Source organism: Chelonia mydas, chromosome 13, assembly GCF_015237465.2.
Source record: "Chelonia mydas isolate rCheMyd1 chromosome 13, rCheMyd1.pri.v2, whole genome shotgun sequence".
NCBI classification, from domain to species: domain Eukaryota; kingdom Metazoa; phylum Chordata; order Testudines; family Cheloniidae; genus Chelonia; species Chelonia mydas.
In genome coordinates this window covers 10977274-10990356 of record NC_051253.2, presented here as the reverse complement: position 1 = coordinate 10990356, position 13083 = coordinate 10977274, and the positions used below count along the sequence as shown (strand labels likewise).

Sequence of the window (13083 nt, the reverse complement as noted above, 5' to 3'; positions counted from 1 at the left end):
AATGGGGCAAAGCCTAAGCCCTGCTGTGGAAGGAGAAGGTGGAGTCCAGCAGCTGCTCCCCATGGTGGCTGGGAGCTCCAGGGCTCCCTCGTCCCACCACCCGCGGCAGCAGGGATCTCTGGGGGCCCCCCCCCCCAGGGGATGAAGCAGAAAATGTCACGGAATCTGTGACTTCCATGACATAATCTTAGCCTTAAACATGACCTTAAATTGAGAGGAAGACAGTGTATTTGGTGACATGATTTAGTTAAAAATTCAGCACATTTGGTAATGGACAACTAGATTTCCTGAAAACAAGTGCTTGGTTTTTGTATTAGCATTTAGTGGCAGGCGATCTGGCCAGCTGACAGTAAGCAGTTAAGTGCTTAATTCACAGTAACATCCCCATTTTTTTAATCCTTGCTTCCTGTTTCAGTGTACCTTGTATTCCAGTGGCAGGAGGCTAGGAGACTCTCTTGAAGCTATGAACCTTCAGAAAAAACCTTCTCTGTTTTACTGACAATTATCCAAAGAGTTTCAATGTGTTTTGAATAGCACTGTATCCAACGTCTTGTCTTCGGCATATTTTCTGCAGATAGTTTCTGAAATCTAAATATACAAATATCTAAATTTTAAAAGGGGACTGGCTGAGTTAGGGGATTGATAAAATAACATGGAGTCTGTCGACAAGTTTCCAGTCTGAACCCAGTCTGGATCAGAAGTGGCCACAAGTAATCATTACCATTTGATGGACTGTTCTGTGGCCTATGAGAAATGAGAGGCTTCAGTCCTCACCCTAAGAACCTCCATCGTAACTGACGCACAATTTTGGGCAGTCCAAGCAAAGGAAAAAGATTGAATGGACATAGAGATTCAAAAGTCTTCTTATAAAGTGTTGCTTCCATACAAGATTTGAGGGAATCTTGCCAGCACTTGCCATGGCCATGTTGGTACCATGTCTGTGGATGAACAATGGATTTCATCCTTCAGGAACTGTAAAATTTGCACTATTTATGAACTCTAGAAACATTTTTAAAGAGAGAAATCCAAAGTTAAAAAAAATAGTGTAAACCAGCAGTACCAAAATAATTCCTAATAATTAGAAAATTTATGGCCATTTACAACTGGTTATAAGGGTTTTCCCTTAGCTACACATGAATTTGTTGTAGTTTGTGCTTCCCAGCAAAAGCACCTGCCTGGAGGCATCAAAACCCCATGTCCTATATAGTCACAGTAAGAAGCATTTTATCAGTGTTCAGAAGTTCTCAACAGTTTTGAAGTATCTGAGATCAAGTCAGTTGTACCCATTGTACTTCCTAGTGTTCTAGTAAGCGTTCTGTTATATATTTTGTAAAGCTAATGAAGGCTTGTGTAGTAATTTGAGACCTCAGTTTAGCTCTGTGAAAAATGTGGGAAGAGGTAGAAACCACTTTTCTTGATGGTGCGTGAAGCTTGGAAAAATTCTCATTTGTGAACTTTTTCCTTTTTATTAACTAGCAGCCAGTTTTACATATTGGTTTCTAAATTGCTTAGAATGGATGTTGGATTACTGCACATTTGTGTGTGTGTAAAAATAAAAAAATAAAAAATAAAGACAATCCTGAAGACAGCATCATTGTCCTTCACTTCTTTAGGTGAATAGAAAAGTACATCATTGAAACCAGGGTTTAAATTTTGAAACGGAATGATGATATTTTTCTGTAGTAGGAATTTATGGTTTTAAATTTACAATAATCAGTGTGATTAGTTTAGGGGAGGAAAATAAGTTGACAAAAATGCTCTGTTAATCAAAGTGAACCAGGTCAAGATAGCTGAGGAGATTAATTGTAACAGAGCTGATGATAAACAGAAATGATAGGAAGCCTTAGAATTGACGTGATTTTTCTTCCTGTGGACACATTGTAAAAATACAGAATAATCTAAATAGTTGTTGGTTTTCTGTCCTGAATCTTTCAGAAAATGTATGGTTCGGTCATTAGAAAAAATAAAGAATGAGGAGAAATTTGATTTTTGTTGGGATGTGAGGAATTGAAGTATGGGATAAACGTTGATCACTGAGATTACTTTGCAAATGTAACAAATAGAAATGTTTGGTTTATGGCTTGAGCAAAAAACCTAATAAGTGGGAGATCTTGCTGAGTTTGTGCAAGGACTGCTTTTATTTCACCCATCATATTCCCTCTACTGTCATCTCTCAGCCAACTGAATTGTCCAAGATTAGGTGATACTCTCTCATTTTTCATGTAATCAGAATAATAATAAATGCTGTTTAGGGGACAACTCGGTGCTTAAAAACTGCGAGAACATCACAGCTCTATGTTTGAGGTTGTAGAATATGTTAAAATGGAAAACATAAACCAGTCCATGTTGCTATTTCAATGGTGTTCCCAAGGTGCGGGGTGGGATAAGTCATAACAGAATGTGATCTCCATCAGTATGTTTCTTTGATGCATTTGGTTCACTTTTGGTGCAACACAATAGAATACCCCCTCTGCAGTTTCCGTGAGATGTGAAAATGGGCCTGGGGAAAATTCAGATAATCTTGACTATCTTTCTGTCCAGTTTGAGTTCAGAGTGGTGATGGACTAGAAATGTGGTGGAAGTGATGTTTTTACACTTGGTCCCCATACTTCATAGTGTTGTAGGGGGGTTTCTCCACCCCCATCACCAACTATGGTGGTGGGTGCCCAGAGCAGCCAGTGGAGAGCAGAGGTGAAAGTAAGCCGCTACGGTCCGGTACGATGTACTGGTAAGAAAGTGGCTGCCAGTACACAGCCGAGCGTAGTGGCAGGGCCACTGGTGTGGGCTGGGCAAAAGAGGCAGCTGCCATTGGGCCCAGGGATTTAAAAGGGCCCAGGGCTCCGGGCAGCGGCCAAAGCCCTGGGGCTCCCGGCCACCACTACCATAGGGCTCCAGTAGTGATTTAAAGGGCACCAGTGGCCAGAGCCCCGGGCCCTTTAAATCGCCACCACGGGCCAGGCAGCGCAGAAGGGTTGGCTGGGGGAGTCTGGCCCCAGCCCCACCCCTTCCAGGGGCCCAGAGCCGCCCCCCTGCCCAACCTTGCCCAGGACTCCTGCCACCCTGCGTACCAGTAAATCCATTAAGTTACTTTCACCCCTGGTGGAGGGGTAAATCACTGTGGGGGGCTGGGGACACCCCGTCCGGTGGCTCCTACCCTTCTCTGAGCTCAGCTGCTAGTCCTGGCTGGGCTAGGGGTGGGGGAGAACTACAATTCCCCTGCATGGAGCGTCCGGGTCAGACCCATCCCTAGAAACCTCCTCGCACTTCCTGCCCTCATCACTCTTCAGCCATGGGGGGAGGGGGTCACTGTATAGGGAGCTGCTCCCCCATTGCCCAACCCCCATGCATCTGGACATCCCCATACCCAGACTCCTGCTGCCCCCTCTGAGCCCCACCTCCCTGCACCTGCCCTTCCCCACTGACCCCTCACCCCTGCATCCACACCACCGTCTGCTGAGCTCCACGCACTCAGTCACCCTGACAAGCCCCACCCCCTATGTACCTAGACCACCCTGACAAGCCCCCTGCACCCGAACCCCCACCCACTGAGCTCCAACAGCTGCACCCAGACCCCCAACCCACCAAGCCCCACTCTCCCAGCACCCACACTCCCCCTGTTGAGCCCCTTCCCCCTCACACACCCCCGCTAAGTCCCAACCATCTTCAACTGGATCCCCACCCCAAGAGCTCCGGTGCATCCAGATCCGCCCTGCATCCAGACTCCTCACTGACCCACCTGCACTCAGATTGCACCGCACAGAACCCTCTTACTCCACACCTGGATCCGCCCCTCCCCGCCAAGCTCCCCCATACTTGGATCCTGCAGGACTGAGCCTGCCTACTGGTGCACCTGGTGGGGAGGGGCAGAGCCCCAGGGTGTTTCTCGAGCAGGCCCAGCCCTTGCGCTGTGCGTCAGGGTCGGGTGCGGTATCAATGCCAAGTCCATGTCCTGGGGAGGGCAAGAGGGCAGTGCTGCAGCGTGATCTCCCACCTTCATACTGTGCAGCCAGTGGCCTATGCTCCCCACTGCCATACTGGAGCTCCACATTTATTTATTGACCAATAAAATTTCTAAAATTTTACAGAATTTTAAAATACTGTGTGCAGAATACTCTTTTTTTTGGTGGGCGGGTGCACAATTTTTCCTTTTTTGGTGCAGAATTCCCTCGGGAGTGATAGTCCCTGTGGTTGCAGGCCCACAAAAATATTTTCTGACTGGTCGCTTAGAGTTGTGTAGAGAATCTGTAGTTGAAGCAGTCACATTATGTTAAGCAATTTTGCAGCAAATTAAATCTTAAGTACAGGAAGAAGTGCGCTTTGTGACATCTCAGAGTTTTGGATGAACTTTTTGCAACAAACTATTCTAACGTTGTGGCAGTCTTGAATAGACTTTCCAGTGTTAGCTGGGGAAGATGGCAGTATGCATTCATTTGCATTCATCTCTTTTAACATGTTGCATTCTCTCTTCTTGCCATATCTCTACCAAATGTGCTCTTCCCCGTTGCGGTTCACGAGACACATTAAAGAGCCACAGTCTGAGTATCACTGATACTCACTCTTGCTTGCTATTTCTGAGTTTGTACTTAACTTAATAATTGACCAGATGTGTTTTTTAACTAGAATGAAAAGTCATTTCAACTCTCTTGACATAATTTCCATTAACTAGATATTAAAAATTCTAGATCCCCTTTTAAATTCTATACCAGAGCAGTAAGGGGTATTGAAGGAGTTTGGGGAATCTATGGAGAAAGGAAATTTAAGACAATGTAAACAAGATTTTTTATGTACGTGCTATTGTCTCTTACTTATGATTTGAAATGATCTTCTCTGAACTCTGCGCAGGAAAATAGTTAACAAATGTAACTGATTTACAATTTCTATACCAAATACCACAAATATGGTGTAACTGATTTTCTTATCCAGCAAAATACACTTGCCAATGCTGAGATTTCTACTTACATTGACATACATGTATAATTCCCAATAACATTTGTTGTATGTGTATGGAAAGGAAAATTAATCCTTCTGCGTGGAAAGAGTCATACGTTGTTGTCCTCTTAATCCTATGACCTTTCGAAGTCCTGCTTACTCACGGGAACTGCAAAATACAGTGTAAATTGGTCTCTCTGATTCACAATCCTGCAGTGCAAGACCAACATAGCAACAGTAAATTCCGCTCTTCCCCGTTACATTTTTCTATTACAGAAGAATTGTAAATATTTTCCTAAACAGAACAGTCTGACTTAGTCCAGATCAAAGAAATAATGATTTAAGGTACAGCAGAAAAAAAATACAGAAAAGTTAGATCTGCTTATATACTGCACATGATTGCCATAAAAAGCTTAGTGCATGCTAGCAGAATTTTTATTGATATCTTAGTTACAAAGGTAGAGTCTAAAAGGTTACCAGGTTCAACACAGTGCTTGACTGTCATTTGCCAGTCTTCTTCCGTAGCCATATGGTGCAGTGACAAACCTGTTCACTTCTAAATTGGAATGTCATCTTCACACAGTTCTAAATTTCATAGATTTTGAGGGTGGAGATAGGGAAAACATATTATCTAGTAGGTAATAGTGGTGAGCTGGAAAACAGAGAAACTGTTATCTGGGGTGTCTGTGGACAACAGGGAGCATAGTGTAGCCGTTAAAGAACAGGACTTGTGGGCAGCTCTGGCTTCTATTCCTGGTTCTGCCACAGACTTGCTGTGTGACCTTGGCCAAGTCAACTATTCTGTCATGTTTTTCTCATTTATAAAATACGTGTATCTGTCTATCTCAGGGGGTCTGTTGTGAGGCTTAAATTACTAGTGTTTATAAAGTATTTTGAGATGCTCAACTGGTCGGTGTTACAGAATTGCAAAGTGTTTTTTACCATCTTTATTAAAAAGCAATAAGACATGCTCCAGATATGAGCAGAGGCTGATCTGATTGGATGTTGGAGCCTCTGATGTCATCTCTGTACACTTTTATGTCTTCTTCACTCCACCACCTTCTCAGTAAACAGCTCTTCTAATGAATAGTCAAACAATTCAGTTAGCCTCAGGGGTTTGTTACCTCAACTGAGTTTGGCAAGCCAGAACTACAGGATAAGAACAAACAGCCAGCTTCAACAATACAAATAAAATCCTGAGTACTGATGAATTAGGAAGGAAGGGTTTTATAAAGCCTTTTAACAGAGGGGGCTCTGACTTAGCCCCTCAGGTTCATTCTTGTGTTTTTCATTAAAAAGTATATAACTACTGTACTAATTAGATGCAGCATAGCTGCTTGTTGTGGCTCTGATTTGCGCCACGTGGCTATGGGAAATTTTTTTTAAATAGTAAAATCTCACTAATTCACACTTCGCTAACCTGCAGTTCGGCTAATTCTCAACAAAAACCCCACTGATGTCTCCCCACTTTAAAAACAGAGATTGTAGCTAGATCTCGCATTAGCCCCATTACTTTTACAAACCATAGTACATGTGCTAGGATATGATGAAGTTTCACAGTAAATAATTGAAACTAAAGTACACTTGTCAAAATATATAAACTATAAGTATACTTTGTGGTGCAATATCCTTGATTTTTTTTTTAATAATGTTTGCTTATTGACTACGGCTTGATCGTGCAATAAGCCCCGTGTTAACATTTTGCAGATTACTGAGAGTGGTCCCATTGTAAGTAACTGCTATTCATGATAATGCACACTGTGCATAGTAAAAAGAAAAGGAGGACTTGTGGCACCTTAGAGACTAACAAATTTATCTGAGCATAAGCTTTTGTGAGCTACAGCTCACTTCATCGGATGCATTTGTATTTTCCACTGAATGCATCCGATGAAGTGAGCTGTAGCTCACGAAAGCTTATGCTCAAATAAATTTTAGTCTTATCTAAGGTGCCACAAGTACTCCTTTTCTTTTTGCGAATACAGACTAACACGGCTGCTACTCTGAAACCTGTGCATAGTAGTGAGTAGTAGCTGACTTCACCTGGTCACTTTCAGGAGTATGCACTATACCAGGTGATAACTTTTTGCAGGATCAGGGCCCAATTTACTGAATTGTGTAGGCTGCACTTGTTTGAATTAGTGAGATTTTGATGTGTTTCAGATATGAAAGAATAGGTCCTGTTTTACTAGGTCCATGAAACAGGAAACATTTTAATCTGTTACTACATTATCAATGCAGTCTACAACATACAGGACTTCTTCTTTTTTCTTTTTTTTTTTTAACCAATTTATAGTCAGAAAAGATATGACAGTATCTCTAGCAAAGTAGCTCTCTGCTGATATGCTCTATAATTAATCTCCTTTTCCCTTTCTGTAGTAACATTGGCAGCCAGCTTTATTAGTTTGCCTGATCCTATTTTTTTTTTTTAAAGTTTCCTAGCTTTGCCTTTCGATTTGTATTTATTTTTCCTAACAAGCTTCAATTGAAACAAAAGGTGCTGGGACTGGTTTCCACTGCTAAAGAGTCAAAAAGGCAGAAGGTTTGCATTGCAGCATGCACAACTCATGCAATGTCGAAATTCTCTTGAAGCCTGCATTGAGGATAAATATTTCATACAATCTTTTGGAAGAGCAATACCATTTTGCTGTCAGCTCAAAACTTTGAATACGGGTCTGTTTAAAAAAAAAAAAAAGAGTCCTGTCTTGTTTCTTAAACAGATATGAAATGGGACATATTATAAGATAAAAATAGCCTTTCTAACAATATTGTTTTTTATACAGTGGTTGGTTGCTTGGTTTGTTTGCTACAGTACTTCCTAGTTCTTTTAAAAAAAAAAAAAAAGAAAAGAAAAAGAAAAAAGAAAAACAACAACAAAAAAACCCACCTGATTTAGCTGCTAAGTAAATGTGTCAGCAGCTGCAGGAAAGAGTGTAACCCCGCCTTCTTTTTTAATAATGATCCAAAGATTGTGCCAGTATCAGCAATTTAAACCCCACTGAAAGTGGGGACAATATTAGTATTCAGACCTGGTCTACACTATGGGGGGGAATCGATCTAAGATACGCAACTTCAGCTACGAGAATAGCGTAGCTGAAGTCGACGTATCTTAGATCGAATTAGAATCACTTCGCGTCCTCGCGGCGCAGGATCGATGGCCGCCGCTCCCCCGTCGACTCTGCTTCCGCCTGGTGGAGTTCTGGAGTCGACAGCAGAGCGATCAGGGATCGATTTATCACGTCTACACTAGATGCGATAAATCGATCCCCGATAGATCGATCACTACCCGCCGATCCGGTGGGTAGTGTAGACCTGGCCTTAGGCTCTAATTTGTCACATGCCATAAAATAACATCTGGTGCATAAATTTAAGATATTGTCAGCTAGAAAACTGTACGATTGTGCCCTTCAATTACTGCAGTGTTCTCAGCAAGGCATCTACACGGTTCAACAGAAACCTTTTAAGAGTTTCTCAAACTACACCACCCAAAATTCAGCACGATTTTTTATATGACATTGTGCACATATCACTTCTGTAGTAATTATGATGGTGAAAAACTTCTACTGTACAATGTTATTGACTGCTTTATTTTTAGAACTTTGCTCTTTATTAATTTATTTAAATAGTACATGAGATATTTAATATCATAAATTTGTGTGCACACCCAGCAAATCCCCACAGTCCTGCAATATTAGGTTCATGAGTTCTTATTTAGGATTGAATCCATGTTGGGGAAGTAGTGCCTTAAATTTAGGTATAATTTTCTTTGCTTTTCTCAAAGCAATTTTAAAGTGTAGGAACAGATTAATTAAATTGCTACCGAAATAAAAGCAGATGTCAGCTGAATCTTGTTGAAAATATACAGAAATGTTAAGAGTTTACACCAAGGGCTCACAAGATCTTTAGCTCTATAGAAGACCTACAAACTGATTTATGGTTATGCTATTCTTTTAAAAAGGGTGCTGTCAGGTTAAAAATGATGCAATTAAGAAAAAGAAAAAAACCCTTTTCCCAGCTGATGTTGCTAATCACACCTTAAGTAAATCTTGAATTTTAAAAATTTAAAATTTATTTTCACTATTGAAGGTGAATTTTCTTTTTTAAAGTCATCAACATTTCTAATGATCTTAGATTTTATAAAAACTTTTTTAAGGAAAACCTAAATGTCAGTGCAAGCTATTTGATGTTAAGTAAATATCAATTTTACTGATATCACTGTCTTTTTGTACATGTCCTTCAGTGCTAGATTTGTTGTTCTTTAGCATTACGGTATTGTACACAATGTTTATTGTGGTTTTTTGCACAGTTTCGCTTACTATCTCAAATTCAGAAAGTTATTGAAATATTTCCCCAATAAATAGGTGTAAACTCCAGAAATCCCCACAAAGAGAGAAATTGCTTTACGGCATGGAATAGAACAGTTACATTAGTTTTAGTTAGAACTGAGGCTAGAGAAATGTGTAAACACTCAGTATTCAGCCTTGCAAATGAATCCACAAGTAGGACCTCACTCCTGTTGTGGTCCCAATGAAAGCTGGTTGGACCTCACGTGCAAATAAAGGTTTGCACAGGCAGAAAAACATGCTGGTTAGGGCCCGGAATTTTTATTCTCAAGCAAAATTTTGTATAAGCCCTGGACATACACATGAGTTGCCATGTGGATAAAGTACAGCCAGCTTTATTTCTCTGTTAGATTATATATGTGTTGTCTACATTGTACACTTTCCAAATCTCTCTCATAGATTCCTGCTCTCCAGAAAACCAACTAGCAAGTTCTCAAAGCTTTCTGCTAAACTCAGGAAACTGTTCTGTTCCTAAGTCAGAACACCTTCTAGGTCTCTCCTTTCCCCTTGATAGGATCAGTAAAAGCATCTCCATTTCTTTTATAAAACTATGCATATAATTTGAATCTGTTTTGTTCTATTTAACATAACACTACCTTCTAATGGGTGTTTGTGCTTGAGTTCCAAAAAGCTGGATGAAAGCAGCAGGACCTAATGCTTTCCTTTGTAACTTGGGTCATGAGCATGAATTAGATTTAAGGGAGCATTCTGATTTAAATCCCTCCATAGTAAATTTCTGAGTTATCCCACATCATAGTAATACTCTCAGATGCTAATATCACCTCTATAACTCTCCTGAAAGCACATAGCTTGAACAGCTTATACTAAAGTCAGGGTAGAGTGTAAACAGTTTGATAGCTATAACTACATACGGGGGTAATAAATTGTACATTCAGAGCAAGATATTTTTAAAAATTAGAAACATGAGCTTCGTGTGCATGTTTATACTTCTGTTTGCACCTGCTAATGCCTAGATACCTACCTGTCTGGCCTCTTCTGGGCACACATACTGTCCTCATGGATGCAGATGAAGGCACAGAGAGTGTTGCACGGACTTGAGCGTCTCTCTAAAAATCAGATCTGTGTATTCTTACGAATAGAGCCCTGCGTGTATTCAAAAATGTGGATCTGCAACCGCCAGTATCAACCTGCAATCCACTAGCTGTCTTTTACTTGCATCCACACCCCAACAGCAAGCCGTCTCACAAGGGCTAGCGACTTGGGAGGGGGGGTAGGGGGAGGGTGCGAGGAGGGCGGCAGGGTCTTGCAGGGAAGAGGCAGCGCGAAGGTGGGGACTGGGGGTAAGGAGCAGCGCAGGGACAAGGGACGCCCAGAGGGGAAGGGACCGCCCAGAGGGGAGACTGAGAGGAAGGGGCAGCACATAGCGTGCTGCTCCTGGGTGTTTGCAAGCAATGGCACATGGCAGCAGGAGGGCATTGCATCACAGTGGGGCGGAGGGGTGGGGTGCCAGGGCCCTGCCCACTCCAATCCCTAGGGCAGGGCCCGGACCCTGCTACCCAGGCGGTGGCGGGCCAGGGCCAGGCCCGGGACTGGAAGCACAGCCAGTGCTGCTGGGCTGGGCTGTGGTGGGGACACTGGCGCTGCCTCAGGGTCCTGAGCTGCTGGACAGGAAGCGGCGCGGCAAGAGGGTGCTGGACAGCCCTAGCTCCAACTTGCCGCTTAGCCCAAGCCATTGGCTGCTGGCCCTGAGAGCACTGCGTACCCCAGGCTGCCCGAGCCAGACACTGCAGGCCAGGTGCCACTGGTGAGTAGAGCCCTGCCCGGTTGTATCTGCATCCGATCCACTATCTGCAAAAATGGTCCACGGATATCTGTGGATTTGCAGGGCTCTACTTACGAATTGTGCACTTGCTTATGAGCTTACATGAGGGGTAGATAACTTCATATAAACTCACTTTTATTCATCATCATCCTCTGTTTTCAGTCACAGATGTGAAATGGGAAGCCAACGTTGAAATTGTTCCCGCCTTTTCAGTGTTCATTGGATAAGTGAAAATAAAACATTCACTGGCTTGCAAGGAAAACTAGGCAGCCTGCTCCTCCTCAATATCGCCTTGCTTGATTTTTTTTTTTTAACTCCTCCTTTCCAAACTGTGTTCGCTTTGTCTTTGTCATACGAACCATTCTCTGAGTAATACATACATAGAATTTCTCTCCAGAAAAAAGTGAGTAGGATGGTTTGAGAGAGATCCTCAGTCTTTTCTCGTTTTCTAATATGCAAAAAAATCAAGTACATTATTTCATTTTACCCTCTTCTGTTGATGATCTCTGCCTGGCTGCTTCAGCTGACCAGTTATACTTTTAGGTAAACCAATGTACAGGATCTTCTAAGAATCAAAGCGTTTTTCATTTTGTCCAGTGGAAAAAAAAAACATTATGGAGTAGTAATTGCATCTAGAAGCCAGGTTCATTAGTGGCTAAAAGCCACATTTGACTGAATGTGTAAGGTGACTTAGACTTCGATCCTACTGTTGGATTTACAAGATACTTACGGTTTTGAATTCTTTGGCTAACTTAGGCCAACCAATCACTGGCCATTGATTTAAAAACGATCTGTTTTAGTAAAGGATAATCCTGAGTAGATGATACAGTGCTCAGTAGTTTAGAATCATTAGATTAAATTCACCTCTCCTGCATAAAACCAGATTTGTACTTTGTGCAGGCCACAATGTGGAGATTTGTGGGAGGGGATAGATTTTTCTCTCTCCAACCTGAAAGGTGGCAGCAGGGCTACAGTACAGCCCCTTTATGGCCTCTCCCTTCAGTGCATGGGTTGGAATTATGGTTTGCCACAATTACATAGGGTGATAAAACCACTAGATTTGAGTATTTATTTTAAAATTTACCATGTACTTATCACATCTCTGCAAGTGCACACAATACAAAAATCAACTAATTGACTTGATGTTAAAGGAGTCTCTCAATCCTCAGGTTAAAAGACTCAAAAAAAAAAAAAAATCTCAAAGCATTCTCAAATCCACTCTCTGTCAGAGGTTTTGCAGTGCATCCCTGGCCTCTGTGTTCTGTGCCCCACCACAGAGCCAAAGTGGTACAGAGAGCCTTGTGTGAATTTAACCCGTTAATGAGTTTGCTCCCTTCCAAAGGGATGTTGTATTGCTAAGCATTAATAATTACTGAAAAGAATTACAGGGAAGTTGAGTGCCTCACCCAGGGTTACACAGTGAGCCTCTGGCAGACCAGAGGATAGAACCCAAATGCCCTGACTTCTAGCTCAATGCCTTAACCACGAGTCCATTCTTCCTCCCCTTCAGAGTGAGGTTGGTGTTTTTAATGGGTGGTTACATACAGAAGAGAAATAAAGCTCTCAGGGTTTGTGTTGCAGCAAAGGCAGCCTGTGTGGTATGTTGTTGAGGAGGGAAGGGGGAAAAAATGGAAATACGTGACCATGCTAGTGATCGCTTTTTAACCAAAGGCATTGTGCAGATAATGGATACAGAACTGTGTGCTGAATACAGTAGGGTTCTGAAATGCTAGCAAAGGAGAAAATGAAAGTTTAAATTTCACAGGCGCTTCTGGAACACAGTTCCCCTCCCACCATCCACTCTTCCCTTTCCAGCCAAGTCCGGTATAACTTGTGCTACCAGAAATCTGAGGACAGTGGTGCTGCAGGCAGTAGTCCAAAATATTTCATCTTCCTTGTTTGTTTCTAAGCATGAAAAACTCTTGATGATGGGACTGAATCCTCACTCAAAATGTTTGTTACAGAAAGTGCTGAGTACCCTGGCCTCTCCCATAGAGCTTTGTGTTCAGCTTTGGATACATGCCAGTTACT

The 13083-nt window shown here is 42.2% G+C and overlaps 1 protein-coding gene across 6 annotated transcripts in view; it reads left to right on the top strand.

The window, feature by feature from the left end:
• Positions 1-13083, top strand: part of GNAS (GNAS complex locus) — a 255492-nt gene that overhangs the window by 166191 nt on the left and 76218 nt on the right. The window lies entirely within an intron of this gene.